Here is a 17,934-nt window from a genome sequence, read left to right on the forward strand (position 1 = left end):
CACACAGAGGCAATACGCAGGAGTCTGTGGGGTCCTGAGTCTCTCTGGGGATAATCATTAAGGTTCTGTGGAGGCTGAGGTACTCAAGGAGAGGGGATTATGTGTGGAGGCTGAGGTACTCAAGGAGAGGGGATTATGTGTGGAGGCTGAGGTACTCTAGGAGAGGGGATTATGGGTGGAAGCTGAGGTACTCTAGGAGAGGGGATTATGTGTGGAGGCTGAGGTACTCTAGGGGAGGGGATTATGTGTGGAGGCTGAGGTACTCAAGGAGAGGGGATTATGTGTGGAGGCTGAGGTACTCTAGGAGAGGGGATTATGGGTGGAGGCTGAGGTACTCTAGGAGAGGGGATTATGTGTGGAGGCTGAGGTACTCTAGGAGAGGGGATTATGTGTGGAGGCTGAGGTACTCTAGGAGAGGGGATTATGTGTGGAGGCTGAGGTACTCTAGGGGAGGGGATTATGTGTGGAGGCTGAGGTACTCTAGGAGAGGGGATTATGTGTGGAGGCTGAGGTACTCTAGGAGAGGGGATTATGTGTGGAGGCTGAGGTACTCTAGGAGAGGGGATTATGTGTGGAGGCTGAGGTACTCTAGGAGAGGGGATTATGTGTGGAGGCTGAGGTACTCTAGGAGAGGGGATTATGTGTGGAGGCTGAGGTACTCTAGGAGAGGGGATTATGTGTGGAGGCTGAGGTACTCTAGGAGAGGGGATTATGTGTGGAGGCTGAGGTACTCTAGGAGAGGGGATTATGTGTGGAGGCTGAGGTACTCTAGGAGAGGGGATTATGTGTGGAGGCTGAGGTACTCTAGGAGAGGGGATTATGTGTGGAGGCTGAGGTACTCTAGGAGAAGGGACTATGTGTGGAGGCTGAGGTACTCTAGGAGAGGGGATTATGTGTGGAGGCTGAGGTACTCTAGGGGAGGGGATTATGTGTGGAGGCTGAGGTACTCTAGGGGAGGGGATTATGTGTGGAGGCTGAGGTACTCTAGGGGAGGGGATTATGTTTGGAGGCTGAGGTACTCTAGGGGAGGGGATTATGTGTGGAGGCTGAGGTACTCTAGGGGAGGGGATTATGTTTGGAGGCTGAGGTACTCTAGGGGAGGGGATTATGTGTGGAGGCTGAGGTACTCTAGGAGAGGGGATTATGTGTGGAGGCTGAGGTACTCTAGGAGAGGGGATTATGGGTGGAGGCTGAGGTACTCTAGGAGAGGGGATTATGTGTGGAGGCTGAGGTACTCTAGGAGAGGGGATTATGTGTGGAGGCTGAGGTATCATAAGGTGAATGCACTAATTTGTAAGTCGCTCTGGATAAGAGCGTCTGCTAAATGACTTAAATGTAAATGTAATGTACTCTAGGAGAGGGGATTATGTGTGGAGGCTGAGGTACTCTAGGAGAGGGGATTATGTGTGGAGGCTGAGGTACTCTAGGAGAGGGGATTATGGGTGGAGGCTGAGGTACTCTAGGAGAGGGGATTATGTGTGGAGGCTGAGGTACTCTAGGAGAGGGGATTATGTGTGGAGGCTGAGGTACTCTAGGAGAGGGGATTATGGGTGGAGGCTGAGGTACTCTAGGAGAGGGGATTATGGGTGGAGGCTGAGGTACTCTAGGAGAGGGGATTATGGGTGGAGGCTGAGGTACTCTAGGAGAGGGGATTATGTGTGGAGGCTGAGGTACTCTAGGAGAGGGGATTATGTGTGGAGGCTGAGGTACTCTAGGAGAGGGGATTATGGGTGGAGGCTGAGGTACTCTAGGAGAGGGGATTATGTGTGGAGGCTGAGGTACTCTAGGAGAGGGGATTATGTGTGGAGGCTGAGGTACTCTAGGAGAGGGGATTATGTGTGGAGGCTGAGGTACTCTAGGAGAGGGGATTATGTGTGGAGGCTGAGGTACTCTAGGAGAGGGGATTATGTGTGGAGGCTGAGGTACTCTAGGAGAGGGGATTATGTGTGGAGGCTGAGGTACTCTAGGGGAGGGGATTATGTGTGGAGGCTGAGGTACTCTAGGAGAGGGGATTATGTGTGGAGGCTGAGGTACTCTAGGAGAGGGGATTATGTGTGGAGGCTGAGGTACTCTAGGAGAGGGGATTATGGGTGGAGGCTGAGGTATAGTTCCAACACGGGACAGGTTTATGTGTTGAGGTAGGTTATATCCAGCCCAGACCCAGGGGACAGGTTTATGTGTTGAGGTAGGTTATATCCAGCCCAGACCCAGGGGACAGGTTAATGTGTTGAGGTTTAGGTAGGTTATATCCAGCCCAGACCCAGGGGACAGGTTTATGTGTTGAGGTAGGTTATATCCAGCCCAGACCCAGGGGACAGGTTTATGTGTTGAGGTTGAGGTAGGTTATATCCAGCCCAGACCCAGGGGACAGGTTTATGTGTTGAGGTAGGTTATATCCAGCCCAGACCCAGGGGACAGGTTTATGTGTTGAGGTTGAGGTAGGTTATATCCAGCCCAGACCCAGGGGACAGGTTCATGTGTTGAGGTAGGTTATATCCAGCCCAGACCCAGGGGACAGGTTTATGTGTTGAGGTTGAGGTAGGTTATATCCAGCCCAGACCCAGGGGACAGGTTCATGTGTTGAGGTAGGTTATATCCAGCCCAGACCCAGGGGACAGGTTTATGTGTTGAGGTTGAGGTAGGTTATATCCAGCCCAGATCCAGGGGACAGGTTTATGTGTTGAGGTAGGTTATATCCAGCCCAGACCCAGGGGACAGGTTTATGTGTTGAGGTAGGTTATATCCAGCCCAGACCCAGGGGACAGGTTTATGTGTTGAGGTAGGTTATATCCAGCCCAGACCCAGGGGACAGGTTTATGTGTTGAGGTTGAGGTAGGTTATATCCAGCCCAGACCCAGGGGACAGGTTCATGAGTTGAGGTAGGTTATATCCAGCCCAGACCCAGGGGACAGGTTTATGTGTTGAGGTTGAGGTAGGTTATATCCAGCCCAGATCCAGGGGACAGGTTTATGTGTTGAGGTAGGTTATATCCAGCCCAGACCCAGGGGACAGGTTTATGTGTTGAGGTAGGTTATATCCAGCCCAGACCCAGGTTTATGTGTTGAGGTAGGTTATATCCAGCCCAGACCCAGGGGACAGGTTTATGTGTTGAGGTAGGTTATATCCAGCCCAGACCCAGGGGACAGGTTTATGTGTTGAGGTAGGTTATATCCAGCCCAGACCCAGGGGACAGGTTAATGTGTTGAGGTTTAGGTAGGTTATATCCAGCCCAGACCCAGGGGACAGGTTTATGTGTTGAGGTAGGTTATATCCAGCCCAGACCCAGGGGACAGGTTTATGTGTTGAGGTTGAGGTAGGTTATATCCAGCCCAGATCCAGGGGACAGGTTTATGTGTTGAGGTAGGTTATATCCAGCCCAGACCCAGGGGACAGGTTTATGTATTGAGGTAGGTTATATCCAGCCCAGACCCAGGGGACAGGTTTATGTGTTGAGGTAGGTTATATCCAGCCCAGACCCAGGGGACAGGTTTATGTGTTGAGGTAGGTTATATCCAGCCCAGACCCAGGGGACAGGTTTATGTGTTGAGGTTGAGGTAGGTTATATCCAGCCCAGACCCAGGGGACAGGTTCATGTGTTGAGGTAGGTTATATCCAGCCCAGACCCAGGGGACAGGTTTATGTGTTGAGGTTGAGGTAGGTTATATCCAGCCCAGATCCAGGGGACAGGTTTATGTGTTGAGGTAGGTTATATCCAGCCCAGACCCAGGGGACAGGTTTATGTGTTGAGGTAGGTTATATCCAGCCCAGACCCAGGTTTATGTGTTGAGGTAGGTTATATCCAGCCCAGACCCAGGGGACAGGTTTATGTGTTGAGGTAGGTTATATCCAGCCCAGACCCAGGGGACAGGTTTATGTGTTGAGGTAGGTTATATCCAGCCCAGACCCAGGGGACAGGTTTATGTGTTGAGGTAGGTTATATCCAGCCCAGACCCAGGGGACAGGTTTATGTGTTGAGGTTGAGGTAGGTTATATCCAGCCCAGACCCAGGGGACAGGTTTATGTGTTGAGGTTGAGGTAGGTTATATCCAGCCCAGACCCAGGGGACAGGTTTATGTGTTGAGGTTGAGGTAGGTTATATCCAGCCCAGATCCAGGGAACAGCAGCAGCTTTGTGCTTATCACACATCTCATGTTTACTGTAGTGTCTCTCCTCTCTCTACCTTCATACCCTCCATTCCCTTGGCAACCATCGCCTGATTCAGCCCTGACATCCACACACACAGCCTGATGAGAGAGAAGCCTGAACCTCAACAAGCCAGCTGCTGCTGCTCAAAGATATACAGTTTACAGTGTTTCAGCTGAAAGATATACAGTTTACAGTGTTCCAGCTGAAAGATATACAGGTTACAGTGTTCCAGCTGAAAGATATACAGTTTACAGTGTTCCAGCTGAAAGATATACAGTTTACAGTGTTCCTGCTGAAAGATATACAGTTTACAGTGTTCCAGCTGAAAGATATACAGGTTACAGTGTTCCTGCTGAAAGATATACAGTTTACAGTGTTCCTGCTGAAAGATATACAGTTTACAGTGTTCCAGCTGAAAGATATACAGGTTACAGTGTTCCTGCTGAAAGATATACAGTTTACAGTGTTCCTGCTGAAAGATATACAGTTTACAGTGTTTCTGCTGAAAGATATACAGTTTACAGTGTTTCAGCTGAAAGATATACAGTTTACAGTGTTTCAGCTGAAAGATATACAGTTTACAGTGTTTCAGCTGAAAGATATACAGTTTACAGTGTTTCAGCTGAAAGATATACAGTTTACAGTGTTTCTGGGCTGGAGAGAGAGCTACACTGTGACAACATAACAACACCATGACAGACCAGTGTCAACAACACCATGACAGACCAGTGTCAACAACATCATGACAGACCAGTGTCAACAACACCGTGACAGACCAGTGTCAACAACATCATGACAGACCAGTGTCAACAACACCATGACAGACCAGTGTCAACAACACCATGACAGACCAGTGTCAACAACACCATGGCAGACCAGTGTCAACAACACTGTGACAGACCAGTGTCAACAACATCATGACAGACCAGTGTCAACAACACCGTGACAGACCAGTGTCAACAACACCGTGACAGACCAGTGTCAACAACATCATGACAGACCAGTGTCAACAACACCGTGACAGACCAGTGTCAACAACACCGTGACAGACCAGTGTCAACAACACCATGACAGACCAGTGTCAACAACACCACAACACCATGGCAGACCAGTGTCAACAACACCATGACAGACCAGTGTCAACAACACCATGACAGACCAGTGTCAACAACACCGTGACAGACCAGTGTCAACAACACCGTGACAGACCAGTGTCAACAACACCATGACAGACCAGTGTCAACAACACCATGACAGACCAGTGTCAACAACACCATGACAGACCAGTGTCAACAACACCGTCACAGACCAGTGTCAACAACACCATGACAGACCAGTGTCAACAACACCATGACAGACCAGTGTCAACAACACCATGACAGACCAGTGTCAACAACACCATGACAGACCAGTGTCAACAACACCGTGACAGACCAGTGTCAACAACACAACACCATGACAGACCAGTGTCAACAACACCACAACAGACCAGTGTCAACAACACAACACCATGACAGACCAGTGTCAACAACACCATGACAGACCAGTGTCAACAACACCATGACAGACCAGTGTCAACAACACCGTGACAGACCAGTGTCAACAACACCGTGACAGACCAGTGTCAACAACACCATGACAGACCAGTGTCAACAACACTGTGACAGACCAGTGTCAACAACACCGTGACAGACCAGTGTCAACAACACCATGACAGACCAGTGTCAACAACACCATGACAGACCAGTGTCAACAACACTGTGACAGACCAGTGTCAACAACACAACACCATGACAGACCAGTGTCAACAACATCATGACAGACCAGTGTCAACAACACCGTGACAGACCAGTGTCAACAACACCATGACAGACCAGTGTCAACAACACCATGACAGACCAGTGTCAACAACACCATGTCAGACCAGTGTCAACAACACCATGACAGACCAGTGTCAACAACACAACACCATGACAGACCAGTGTCAACAACATCATGACAGACCAGTGTCAACAACACCGTGACAGACCAGTGTCAACAACACCATGACAGACCAGTGTCAACAACACCATGACAGACCAGTGTCAACAACACCATGACAGACCAGTGTCAACAACACCATGACAGACCAGTGTCAACAACACCATGACAGACCAGTGTCAACAACACCATGTCAGACCAGTGTCAACAACACCATGACAGACCAGTGTCAACAACACAACACCATGACAGACCAGTGTCAACAACATCATGACAGACCAGTGTCAACAACACCGTGACAGACCAGTGTCAACAACACCGTGACAGACCAGTGTCAACAACACCATGACAGACCAGTGTCAACAACACCATGACAGACCAGTGTCAACAACACCATGACAGACCAGTGTCAACAACACCATGTCAGACCAGTGTCAACAACACCATGACAGACCAGTGTCAACAACACAACACCATGACAGACCAGTGTCAACAACATCATGACAGACCAGTGTCAACAACACCGTGACAGACCAGTGTCAACAACACCATGACAGACCAGTGTCAACAACACCATGACAGACCAGTGTCAACAACACCATGACAGACCAGTGTCAACAACACCATGACAGACCAGTGATCTACTCCATACCACCAACAGCAGGTAGATGGACAGAGTATCATATTAGATGACTGATCTACTCCATACCACCAACAGCACCATTAACAGCAGGTAGATGGACAGAGTATCATATTAGATGACTGATCTACTCCATGCCACCAACAGCACCATTAACAGCAGGTAGATGGACAGAGTATCATATTAGATGACTGATCTACTCCATACCACCAACAGCACCATTAACAGCAGGTAGATGGACAGAGGATCATATTAGATGACTGATCTACTCCATGCCACCAACAGCACCATTAACAGCAGGTAGATGGACAGAGTATCATATTAGATGACTGATCTACTCCATACCACCAACAGCACCATTAACAGCAGGTAGATGGACAGAGTATCATATTAGATGACTGATCTACTCCATGCCACCAACAGCACCATTAACAGCAGGTAGATGGACAGAGTATCATATTAGATGACTGATCTACTCCATACCACCAACAGCACCATTAACAGCAGGTAGATGGACAGAGTATCATATTAGATGACTGATCTACTCCATACCACCAACAGCACCATTAACAGCAGGTAGATGGACAGAGTATCATATTACATGACTGATCTACTCCATACCACCAACAGCACCATTAACAGCAGGTAGATGGACAGAGTATCATATTAGATGACTGATCTACTCCATGTCACCAACAGCACCATTAACAGCAGGTAGATGGACAGAGTATCAGGACTGATCTACTCCATACCACCAACAGCACCATTAACAGCAGGTAGATGGACAGAGTATCATATTAGATGACTGATCTACTCCATACCACCAACAGCACCATTAACAGCAGGTAGATGGACAGAGTATCATATTAGATGACTGATCTACTCCATACCACCAACAGCACCATTAACAGCAGGTAGATGGACAGAGTATCATATTAGATGACTGATCTACTCCATACCACCAACAGCACCATTAACAGCAGGTAGATGGACAGAGTATCATATTAGATGACTGATCTACTCCATACCACCAACAGCACCATTAACAGCAGGTAGATGGACAGAGTATCAGGACTGATCTACTCCATACCACCAACAGCACCATTAACAGCAGGTAGATGGACAGAGTATCATATTAGATGACTGATCTACTCCATACCACCAACAGCACCATTAACAGCAGGTAGATGGACAGAGTATCATATTAGATGACTGATCTACTCCATACCACCAACAGCACCATTAACAGCAGGTAGATGGACAGAGTATCATATTAGATGACTGATCTACTCCATACCACCAACAGCACCATTAACAGCAGGTAGATGGACAGAGTATCATATTAGATGACTGATCTACTCCATGCCACCAACAGCACCATTAACAGCAGGTAGATGGACAGAGTATCATATTAGATGACTGATCTACTCCATACCACCAACAGCACCATTAACAGCAGGTAGATGGACAGAGGATCAGGACTGATCTACTCCATGTCACCAACAGCACCATTAACAGCAGGTAGATGGACAGAGTATCATATTAGATGACTGATCTACTCCATACCACCAACAGCACCATTAACAGCAGGTAGATGGACAGAGGATCAGGACTGATCTACTCCATACCACCAACAGCACCATTAACAGCAGGTAGATGGACAGAGTATCATATTAGATGACTGATCTACTCCATACCACCAACAGCACCATTAACAGCAGGTAGATGGACAGAGTATCATATTAGATGACTGATCTACTCCATACCACCAACAGCACCATTAACAGCAGGTAGATGGACAGAGTATCATATTAGATGACTGATCTACTCCATACCACCAACAGCACCATTAACAGCAGGTAGATGGACAGAGTATCAGGACTGATCTACTCCATGCCACCAACAGCACCACCAACAGCAGGTGGATTGAAATGTATTGTTCATCTGAACTACATGAGTTCTGCTGTTCCCTGGCAGCAGCCTCCACAGAGCAGGACAGGATAACATGTCTCATGAGATTCCGCTTCAGAATAATAGCCAATCAACATACAACCTGATAAAACCATAGACGTACAGGACAATACATGACAAACCATAGACGAACAGGACAATACATGACAAACCATAGACGTACAGGACAATACATGACAAACCATAGACGTACATGACAATACATGACAAACCATAGACGTACAGGACAATACATGACAAACCATAGACGTACAGGACAATACATGACAAACCATAGACGTACATGACAATACATGACAAACCATAGACGTACAGGACAATACATGACAAACCATAGACGTACAGGACAATACATGACAAACCATAGACGTACATTACAATACATGACAAACCATAGACGTACAGGACAATACATGACAAACCATAGACGTACATTACAATACATGACAAACCATAGACGTACAGGACAATACATGACAAACCATAGACGTACATTACAATACATGACAAACCATAGACGTACAGGACAATACATGACAAACCATAGACGTACAGGACAATACATGACAAACCATAGACGTACAGGACAATACATGACAAACCATAGACGTACATTACAATACATGACAAACCATAGACGTACAGGACAATACATGACAAACCATAGACGTACATTACAATACATGACAAACCATAGACGTACAGGACAATACATGACAAACCATAGACGTACATTACAATACATGACAAACCATAGACGTACATTACAATACATGACAAACCATAGACGTACAGGACAATACATGACAAACCATAGACGTACATTACAATACATGACAAACCATAGACGTACAGGACAATACATGACAAACCATAGACGTACATTACAATACATGACAAACCATAGACGTACAGGACAATACATGACAAACCATAGACGTACATTACAATACATGACAAACCATAGACGTACATGACAATACATGACAAACCATAGACGAACAGGACAATACATGACAAACCATAGACGTACAGGACAATACATGACAAACCATAGACGTCTGTGATTGGAGACAAAAGCCTCAGCACATCTATTAATTTATATTATTGATTTATATTATTGATTTATATTGTTGATTTATATTATTGATGACCGTTGAATTTGAATAACATCTATGATATTGCGTTATTACATCTCACACTGTCTGGCTCAGACCGACACACACGGACTCAACACATCCCATTACTTTAACATTCATCTTCTGCACATCCTACCATTCCAGTGTCTAATTGCTATTTTGTAATTACTTCGCCACCATGGCCTATTTATTACCTTACCTCTCTTATCCTACCTCGTTTGCTCACATTGTATATAGACTTTTTCTACTGTATTATTGACTGTATGTTTTTTTATTCCATGTGTAACTCTGTGTTGTTGTTTGTGTCGAACTGCTTTGCTTTATCTTGTTCAGGTCATAGTTGTAAATGAGAACTTGTTCTCAACTAGCCTACCTGGTTAAATAAAGGTTAAATAAATTAATAAAAATAATTATGCTATGAACACATTCATGTAAACAAGGACAAACGTTTAGGCAAAATATAAACCGATTCTGAATATCCTTAATTGAACTGATTACTATCAGCTTGGTCTGATGATAGCGATGAAGGTAAAACGGTCTACCCGGTCTACCCGGATAACTGTAAAAAATAATCATCAGTCACGTACCTGTCTCACGGCAATAACGGTCGCATAATAACTCCTTATTATTACGTCAATCTAACGGGTATTGTGCTTCGGGAAGATCGCCCCAATCCTTCATCTGGAATCATGTCCGTTCTGTTCGGTTCGGTTCCAACCGTTATCAATAACAGCCTCCTCCTCTTCGTGACAACTGCGGCATCTGCTTAGGAACGAGACAAAATGTCGCGAATGAGGAGAGTCGGGGAGAGGAGAGGAGGGGGGTAATATAATATAATCAATACCTTTTCTCTCAATGGAGACGGTCACATGGTGTGATGATCACGTGCCCACTGGGATAATACAGACAGAAGGTTAGAAACAGGAGGATAGACTAGGACTAATCTGTGAAAAACACTGGATCTTTGTCAAACAGCAGAATAGACTAGGACTAATCTGTGAAGAACACTGGATCTTTGTCAAACAGCAGAATAGACTAGGACTAATCTGTGAAAAACACTGGATCTTTGTCAAACAGCAGAATAGACTAGGACTAATATGTGAAAAACACTGGATCTTTGTCAAACAGCAGAATAGACTAGGACTAATCTGTGAAAAACACAGGATCTTTGTCAAACAGCAGAATAGACTAGGACTAATCTGTGAAAAACACAGGATCTTTGTCAAACACCAGAATAGAACTAATATGTGAAGAACACTGGATTAAATGTACAATATCAAACAAGATAATATAAATCATAAGACAGTTAAGTATATTCTTCTTCAAACACCAGAATAAACTAGGACTAATCTTTGTCAAATCTCTAAATAATGATGTCTTCTCCTTCACTACTGATCTGGCAGAAGTGACCAGGTGAAGGCCACCTTAATGATGATCACCATATTCATTTCACCTGTCAAGTCTCTTCCAATCAGAGAAGCTGAAGGGGATGAGGAGAGGATTTGGAAGAACCCTGCTCCAATTCCATCCACCAGGGACCTACCCAGAAGGAGACCAGGGCCCTACCCAGAAGGAGACCCCAGGGCCCTACCCAGAAGGAGACCAGGGCCCTACCCAGAAGGAGACCCCAGGGCCCTACCCAGATGGAGACCAGGGCCCTACCCAAAAGGAGACCAGGGCCCTACCCAAAAGGAGACCAGGGCCCTACCCAGAAGGAGACCCCAGGGCCCTACCCAGATGGAGACCAGGGCCCTACCCAGAAGGAGACCCCAGGGCCCTACCCAGAAGGAGACCCCAGGGCCCTACCCAGATGGAGACCAGGGCCCTACCCAAAAGGAGACCAGGGCCCTACCCAAAAGGAGACCCCAGGGCCCTACCCAGATGGAGACCAGGGCCCTACCCAAAAGGAGACCAGGGCCCTACCCAGAAGGAGACCCCAGGGCCCTACCCAAAAGGAGACCAGGGCCCTACCCAAAAGGAGACCCCAGGGCCCTACCCAGATGGAGACCAGGGCCCTACCCAAAAGGAGACCAGGGCCCTACCCAGAAGGAGACCAGGGCCCTACCCAAAAGGAGACCAGGGCCCTACCCAAAAGGAGACCAGGGCCCTACCCAGAAGGAGACCCCAGGGCCCTACCCAGATGGAGACCAGGGCCCTACCCAAAAGGAGACCAGGGCCCTACCCAAAAGGAGACCAGGGCCCTACCCAGAAGGAGACCAGGGCCCTACCCAGAAGGAGACCAGGGCCCTACCCAGAAGGAGACCAGGGCCCTACCCAGAAGGAGACCAGGGCCCTACCCAGAAGGAGACCAGGGCCCTACCCAGAAGGAGACCAGGGCCCTACCCAGAAGGAGACCAGGGCCCTACCCAGAAGGAGACCAGGGCCCTACCCAAAAGGAGACCAGGGCCCTACCCAGAAGGAGACCAGGGCCCTACCCAGAAGGAGACCAGGGCCCTACCCAAAAGGAGACCAGGGCCCTACCCAGAAGGAGACCAGGGCCCTACCCAAAAGGAGACCAGGGCCCTACCCAGAAGGAGACCAGGGCCCTACCCAGAAGGAGACCAGGGCCCTACCCAGAAGGAGACCAGGGCCCTACCCAGAAGGAGACCAGGGCCCTACCCAGAAGGAGACCAGGGCCCTACCCAGAAGGAGACCAGGGCCCTACCCAGAAGGAGACCAGGGCCCTACCCAGATGGAGACCAGGGCCCTACCCAAAAGGAGACCAGGGCCCTACCCAAAAGGAGACCAGGGCCCTACCCAAAAGGAGACCAGGGCCCTACCCAGAAGGAGACCAGGGCCCTACCCAGAAGGAGACCAGGGCCCTACCCAGAAGGAGACCAGGGCCCTACCCAGAAGGAGACCAGGGCCCTACCCAGAAAGAGACCAGGGCCCTACCCAGAAGGAGACCAGGGCCCTACCCAGAAGGAGACCAGGGCCCTACCCAGAAGGAGACCAGGGCCCTACCCAGAAGGAGACCAGGGCCCTACCCAGAAGGAGACCAGGGCCCTACCCAAAAGGAGACCAGGGCCCTACCCAGAAGGAGACCAGGGCCCTACCCAGAAGGAGACCAGGGCCCTACCCAAAAGGAGACCAGGGCCCTACCCAGAAGGAGACCAGGGCCCTACCCAAAAGGAGACCAGGGCCCTACCCAGAAGGAGACCAGGGCCCTACCCAGAAGGAGACCAGGGCCCTACCCAGAAGGAGACCAGGGCCCTACCCAGAAGGAGACCAGGGCCCTACCCAGAAGGAGACCAGGGCCCTACCCAAAAGGAGACCAGGGCCCTACCCAAAAGGAGACCAGGGCCCTACCCAAAAGGAGACCAGGGCCCTACCCAAAAGGAGACCAGGGCCCTACCCAAAAGGAGACCAGGGCCCTACCCAGAAGGAGACCAGGGCCCTACCCAGAAGGAGACCAGGGCCCTACCCAAAAGGAGACCAGGGCCCTACCCAAAAGGAGACCCCAGGGCCCTACCCAAAAGGAGACCAGGGCCCTACCCAAAAGGAGACCAGGGCCCTACCCAAAAGGAGACCAGGGCCCTACCCAAAAGGAGACCCCAGGGCCCTACCCAAAAGGAGACCAGGGCCCTACCCAAAAGGAGACCAGGGCCCTACCCAAAAGGAGACCAGGGCCCTACCCAGAAGGAGACCAGGGCCCTACCCAAAAGGAGACCAGGGCCCTACCCAAAAGGAGACCAGGGCCCTACCCAGAAGGAGACCAGGGCCCTACCCAAAAGGAGACCAGGGCCCTACCCAAAAGGAGACCAGGGCCCTACCCAAAAGGAGACCAGGGCCCTACCCAAAAGGAGACCAGGGCCCTACCCAGAAGGAGACCAGGGCCCTACCCAAAAGGAGACCAGGGCCCTACCCAAAAGGAGACCAGGGCCCTACCCAAAAGGAGACCAGGGCCCTACCCAAAAGGAGACCAGGGCCCTACCCAGAAGGAGACCCCAGGGCCCTACCCAGAAGGAGAGACCAGGGCCCTACCCAGAAGGAGAGACCAGGGCCCTACCCAGAAGGAGAGACCAGGGCCCTACCCAAAAGGAGACCAGGGCCCTACCCAAAAGGAGACCAGGGCCCTACCCAAAAGGAGACCCCAGGGCCCTACCCAGAAGGAGAGACCAGGGCCCTACCCAAAAGGAGACCAGGGCCCTACCCAAAAGGAGACCAGGGCCCTACCCAAAAGGAGACCAGGGCCCTACCCAGAAGGAGACCAGGGCCCTACCCAGAAGGAGACCAGGGCCCTACCCAGAAGGAGACCAGGGCCCTACCCAGAAGGAGACCAGGGCCCTACCCAAAAGGAGACCAGGGCCCTACCAAAAAGGAGACCAGGGCCCTACCCAAAAGGAGAGACCAGGGCCCTACCCAAAAGGAGACCAGGGCCCTACCCAGAAGGAGACCAGGGCCCTACCCAAAAAGAGACCAGGGCCCTACCCAGAAGGAGACCAGGGCCCTACCCAGATGGAGACCAGGGCCCTACCCAGATGGAGACCAGGGCCCTACCCAAAAGGAGACCAGGGCCCTACCCAAAAGGAGACCAGGGCCCTAACCAGAAGGAGACCAGGGCCCTACCCAAAAGGAGACCAGGGCCCTACCCAAAAGGAGACCAGGGCCCTACCCAAAAGGAGACCAGGGCCCTACCCAGAAGGAGACCAGGGCCCTACCCAAAAGGAGACCAGGGCCCTACCCAAAAGGAGACCAGGGCCCTACCCAAAAGGAGACCAGGGCCCTACCCAAAAGGAGACCAGGGCCCTACCCAAAAGGAGACCAGGGCCCTACCCAGAAGGAGACCCCAGGGCCCTACCCAGAAGGAGAGACCAGGGCCCTACCCAGAAGGAGAGACCAGGGCCCTACCCAGAAGGAGAGACCAGGGCCCTACCCAAAAGGAGACCAGGGCCCTACCCAAAAGGAGACCAGGGCCCTACCCAAAAGGAGACCCCAGGGCCCTACCCAGAAGGAGAGACCAGGGCCCTACCCAAAAGGAGACCAGGGCCCTACCCAAAAGGAGACAAGGGCCCTACCCAAAAGGAGACCAGGGCCCTACCCAGAAGGAGACCAGGGCCCTACCCAGAAGGAGACCAGGGCCCTACCCAGAAGGAGACCAGGGCCCTACCCAGAAGGAGACCAGGGCCCTACCCAAAAGGAGACCAGGGCCCTACCAAAAAGGAGACCAGGGCCCTACCCAAAAGGAGAGACCAGGGCCCTACCCAAAAGGAGACCAGGGCCCTACCCAGAAGGAGACCAGGGCCCTACCCAAAAAGAGACCAGGGCCCTACCCAGAAGGAGACCAGGGCCCTACCCAGAGGGAGACCAGGGCCCTACCCAGATGGAGACCAGGGCCCTACCCAAAAGGAGACCAGGGCCCTACCCAAAAGGAGACCAGGGCCCTACCCAGAAGGAGACCAGGGCCCTACCCAGATGGAGACCAGGGCCCTACCCAGAAGGAGACCAGGGCCCTACCCAAAAGGAGACCAGGGCCCTACCCAGAAGGAGACCAGGGCCCTACCCAGAAGGAGACCAGGGCCCTACCCAAAAGGAGAGACCAGGGCCCTACCCAAAAGGAGACCAGGGCCCTACCCAGAAGGAGACCAGGGCCCTACCCAAAAGGAGACCAGGGCCCTACCCAAAAGGAGAGACCAGGGCCCTACCCAAAAGGAGACCAGGGCCCTACCCAGAAGGAGACCAGGGCCCTACCCAAAAAGAGACCAGGGCCCTACCCAGAAGGAGACCAGGGCCCTACCCAGAAGGAGACCAGGGCCCTACCCAGATGGAGACCAGGGCCCTACCCAGAAGGAGAGACCAGGGCCCTACCCAAAAGGAGACCAGGGCCCTACCCAAAAGGAGACCAGGGCCCTACCCAAAAGGAGACCAGGGCCCTACCCAGAAGGAGACCAGGGCCCTACCCAGAAGGAGACCAGGGCCCTACCCAGAAGGAGACCAGGGCCCTACCCAGAAGGAGACCAGGGCCCTACCCAAAAGGAGAGACCAGGGCCCTACCCAAAAGGAGACCAGGGCCCTACCCAGAAGGAGACCAGGGCCCTACCCAAAAGGAGACCAGGGCCCTACCCAAAAGGAGACCAGGGCCCTACCCAAAAGGAGAGACCAGGGCCCTACCCAAAAGGAGACCAGGGCCCTACCCAGAAGGAGACCAGGGCCCTACCCAAAAAGAGACCAGGGCCCTACCCAGAAGGAGACCAGGGCCCTACCCAGATGGAGACCAGGGCCCTACCCAGATGGAGACCAGGGCCCTACCCAAAAGGAGACCAGGGCCCTACCCAAAAGGAGACCAGGGCCCTACCCAGAAGGAGACCAGGGCCCTACCCAGATGGAGACCAGGGCCCTACCCAGAAGGAGACCAGGGCCCTACCCAAAAGGAGACCAGGGCCCTACCCAGAAGGAGACCAGGGCCCTACCCAGAAGGTAACCAGGGCCCTACCCAAAAGGAGAGACCAGGGCCCTACCCAAAAGGAGACCAGGGCCCTACCCAGAAGGAGACCAGGGCCCTACCCAAAAGGAGACCAGGGCCCTACCCAAAAGGAGAGACCAGGGCCCTACCCAAAAGGAGACCAGGGCCCTACCCAGAAGGAGACCAGGGCCCTACCCAAAAAGAGACCAGGGCCCTACCCAGAAGGAGACCAGGGCCCTACCCAGATGGAGACCAGGGCCCTACCCAGATGGAGACCAGGGCCCTACCCAAAAGGAGACCAGGGCCCTACCCAAAAGGAGACCAGGGCCCTACCCAGAAGGAGACCAGGGCCCTACCCAGATGGAGACCAGGGCCCTACCCAGAAGGAGACCAGGGCCCTACCCAAAAGGAGACCAGGGCCCTACCCAGAAGGAGACCAGGGCCCTACCCAGAAGGAGACCAGGGCCCTACCCAAAAGGAGACCAGGGCCCTACCCAGAAGGAGACCAGGGCCCTACCCAGAAGGAGACCAGGGCCCTACCCAAAAGGAGACCAGGGCCCTACCCAGAAGGAGACCAGGGCCCTACCCAGATGGAGACCAGGGCCTTACCCAAAAGGAGACCAGGGCCTTACCCAAAAGGAGACCAGGGCCCTACCCAGATGGAGACCAGGGCCTTACCCAAAAGGAGACCAGGGCCTTACCCAAAAGGAGACCAGGGCCTTACCCAAAAGGAGACCAGTGCCCTACCCAGAAGGAGACCAGGGCCCTACCCAGATGGAGACCAGGGCCTTACCCAGATGGAGACCAGGGCCTTACCCAAAAGGAGACCAGGGCCTTACCCAAAAGGAGACCAGGGCCCTACCCAGAAGGAGACCAGGGCCCTACCCAGAAGGAGACCAGGGCCCTACCCAAAAGGAGACCAGGGCCCTACCCAGATGGAGACCAGGGCCTTACCCAAAAGGAGACCAGGGCCTTACCCAAAAGGAGACCAGGGCCCTACCCAGAAGGAGACCAGGGCCCTACCCAAAAGGAGACCAGGGCCCTACCCAGAAGGAGACCAGGGCCCTACCCAGAAGGAGACCAGGGCCCTACCCAGAAGGAGACCAGGGCCCTACCCAAAAGGAGACCAGGGCCCTACCCAAAAGGAGACCAGGGCCCTACCCAGAAGGAGACCAGGGCCCTACCCAGAAGGAGACCAGGGCCCTACCCAAATGGAGACCAGGGCCCTACCCAGAAGGAGACCAGGGCCCTACCCAGAAGGAGACCAGGGCCCTACCCAAAAGGAGACCAGGGCCTTACCCAGAAGGAGACCAGGGCCCTACCCAAAAGGAGACCAGGGCCCTACCCAAAAGGAGACCAGGGCCCTACCCAGAAGGAGACCAGGGCCCTACCCAAAAGGAGACCAGGGCCCTACCCAGAATGAGACCAGGGCCCTACCCAAAAGGAGACCAGGGCCTTACCCAGAAGGAGACCAGGGCCCTACCCAAAAGGAGACCAGGGCCCTACCCAGAAGGAGACCAGGGCCCTACCCAAAAGGAGACCAGGGCCCTACCCAAAAGGAGACCAGGGCCCTACCCAAAAGGAGAACAGGGCCCTACCCAAAATGAGACCAGGGCCCTACCCAGAAGGAGACCAGGGCCCTACCCAAAAGGAGA

At 52.0% G+C, this 17,934-nt stretch overlaps 2 protein-coding genes and 1 long non-coding RNA gene across 8 annotated transcripts in view; 1 reads left to right on the forward strand and 2 right to left on the reverse strand.

Moving 5' to 3' along the window:
* The window catches only part of gpr19 (G protein-coupled receptor 19), a 32,414-nt gene extending 21,703 nt beyond the window's left edge, over nucleotides 1-10,711 (reverse strand). For all 3 annotated transcript variants that reach the window (XM_071331546.1, XM_071331545.1, XM_071331544.1), the window contains exon 1: nucleotides 10,464-10,711. The gene's annotated coding sequence lies outside the window, so the exon portion shown is untranslated. The remainder of the gene's footprint in view (nucleotides 1-10,463) is intronic.
* Nucleotides 1-17,934, reverse strand: part of LOC139533491 (uncharacterized) — a 254,324-nt gene that overhangs the window by 179,214 nt on the left and 57,176 nt on the right. The window lies entirely within an intron of this gene.
* Nucleotides 1-17,934, forward strand: part of LOC139533493 (uncharacterized) — a 254,354-nt gene that overhangs the window by 178,675 nt on the left and 57,745 nt on the right. The gene's annotated exons all lie outside the window — the stretch shown is intronic.

This window comes from Salvelinus alpinus, chromosome 11 (assembly GCF_045679555.1).
Source record: "Salvelinus alpinus chromosome 11, SLU_Salpinus.1, whole genome shotgun sequence".
NCBI classification, from domain to species: domain Eukaryota; kingdom Metazoa; phylum Chordata; class Actinopteri; order Salmoniformes; family Salmonidae; genus Salvelinus; species Salvelinus alpinus.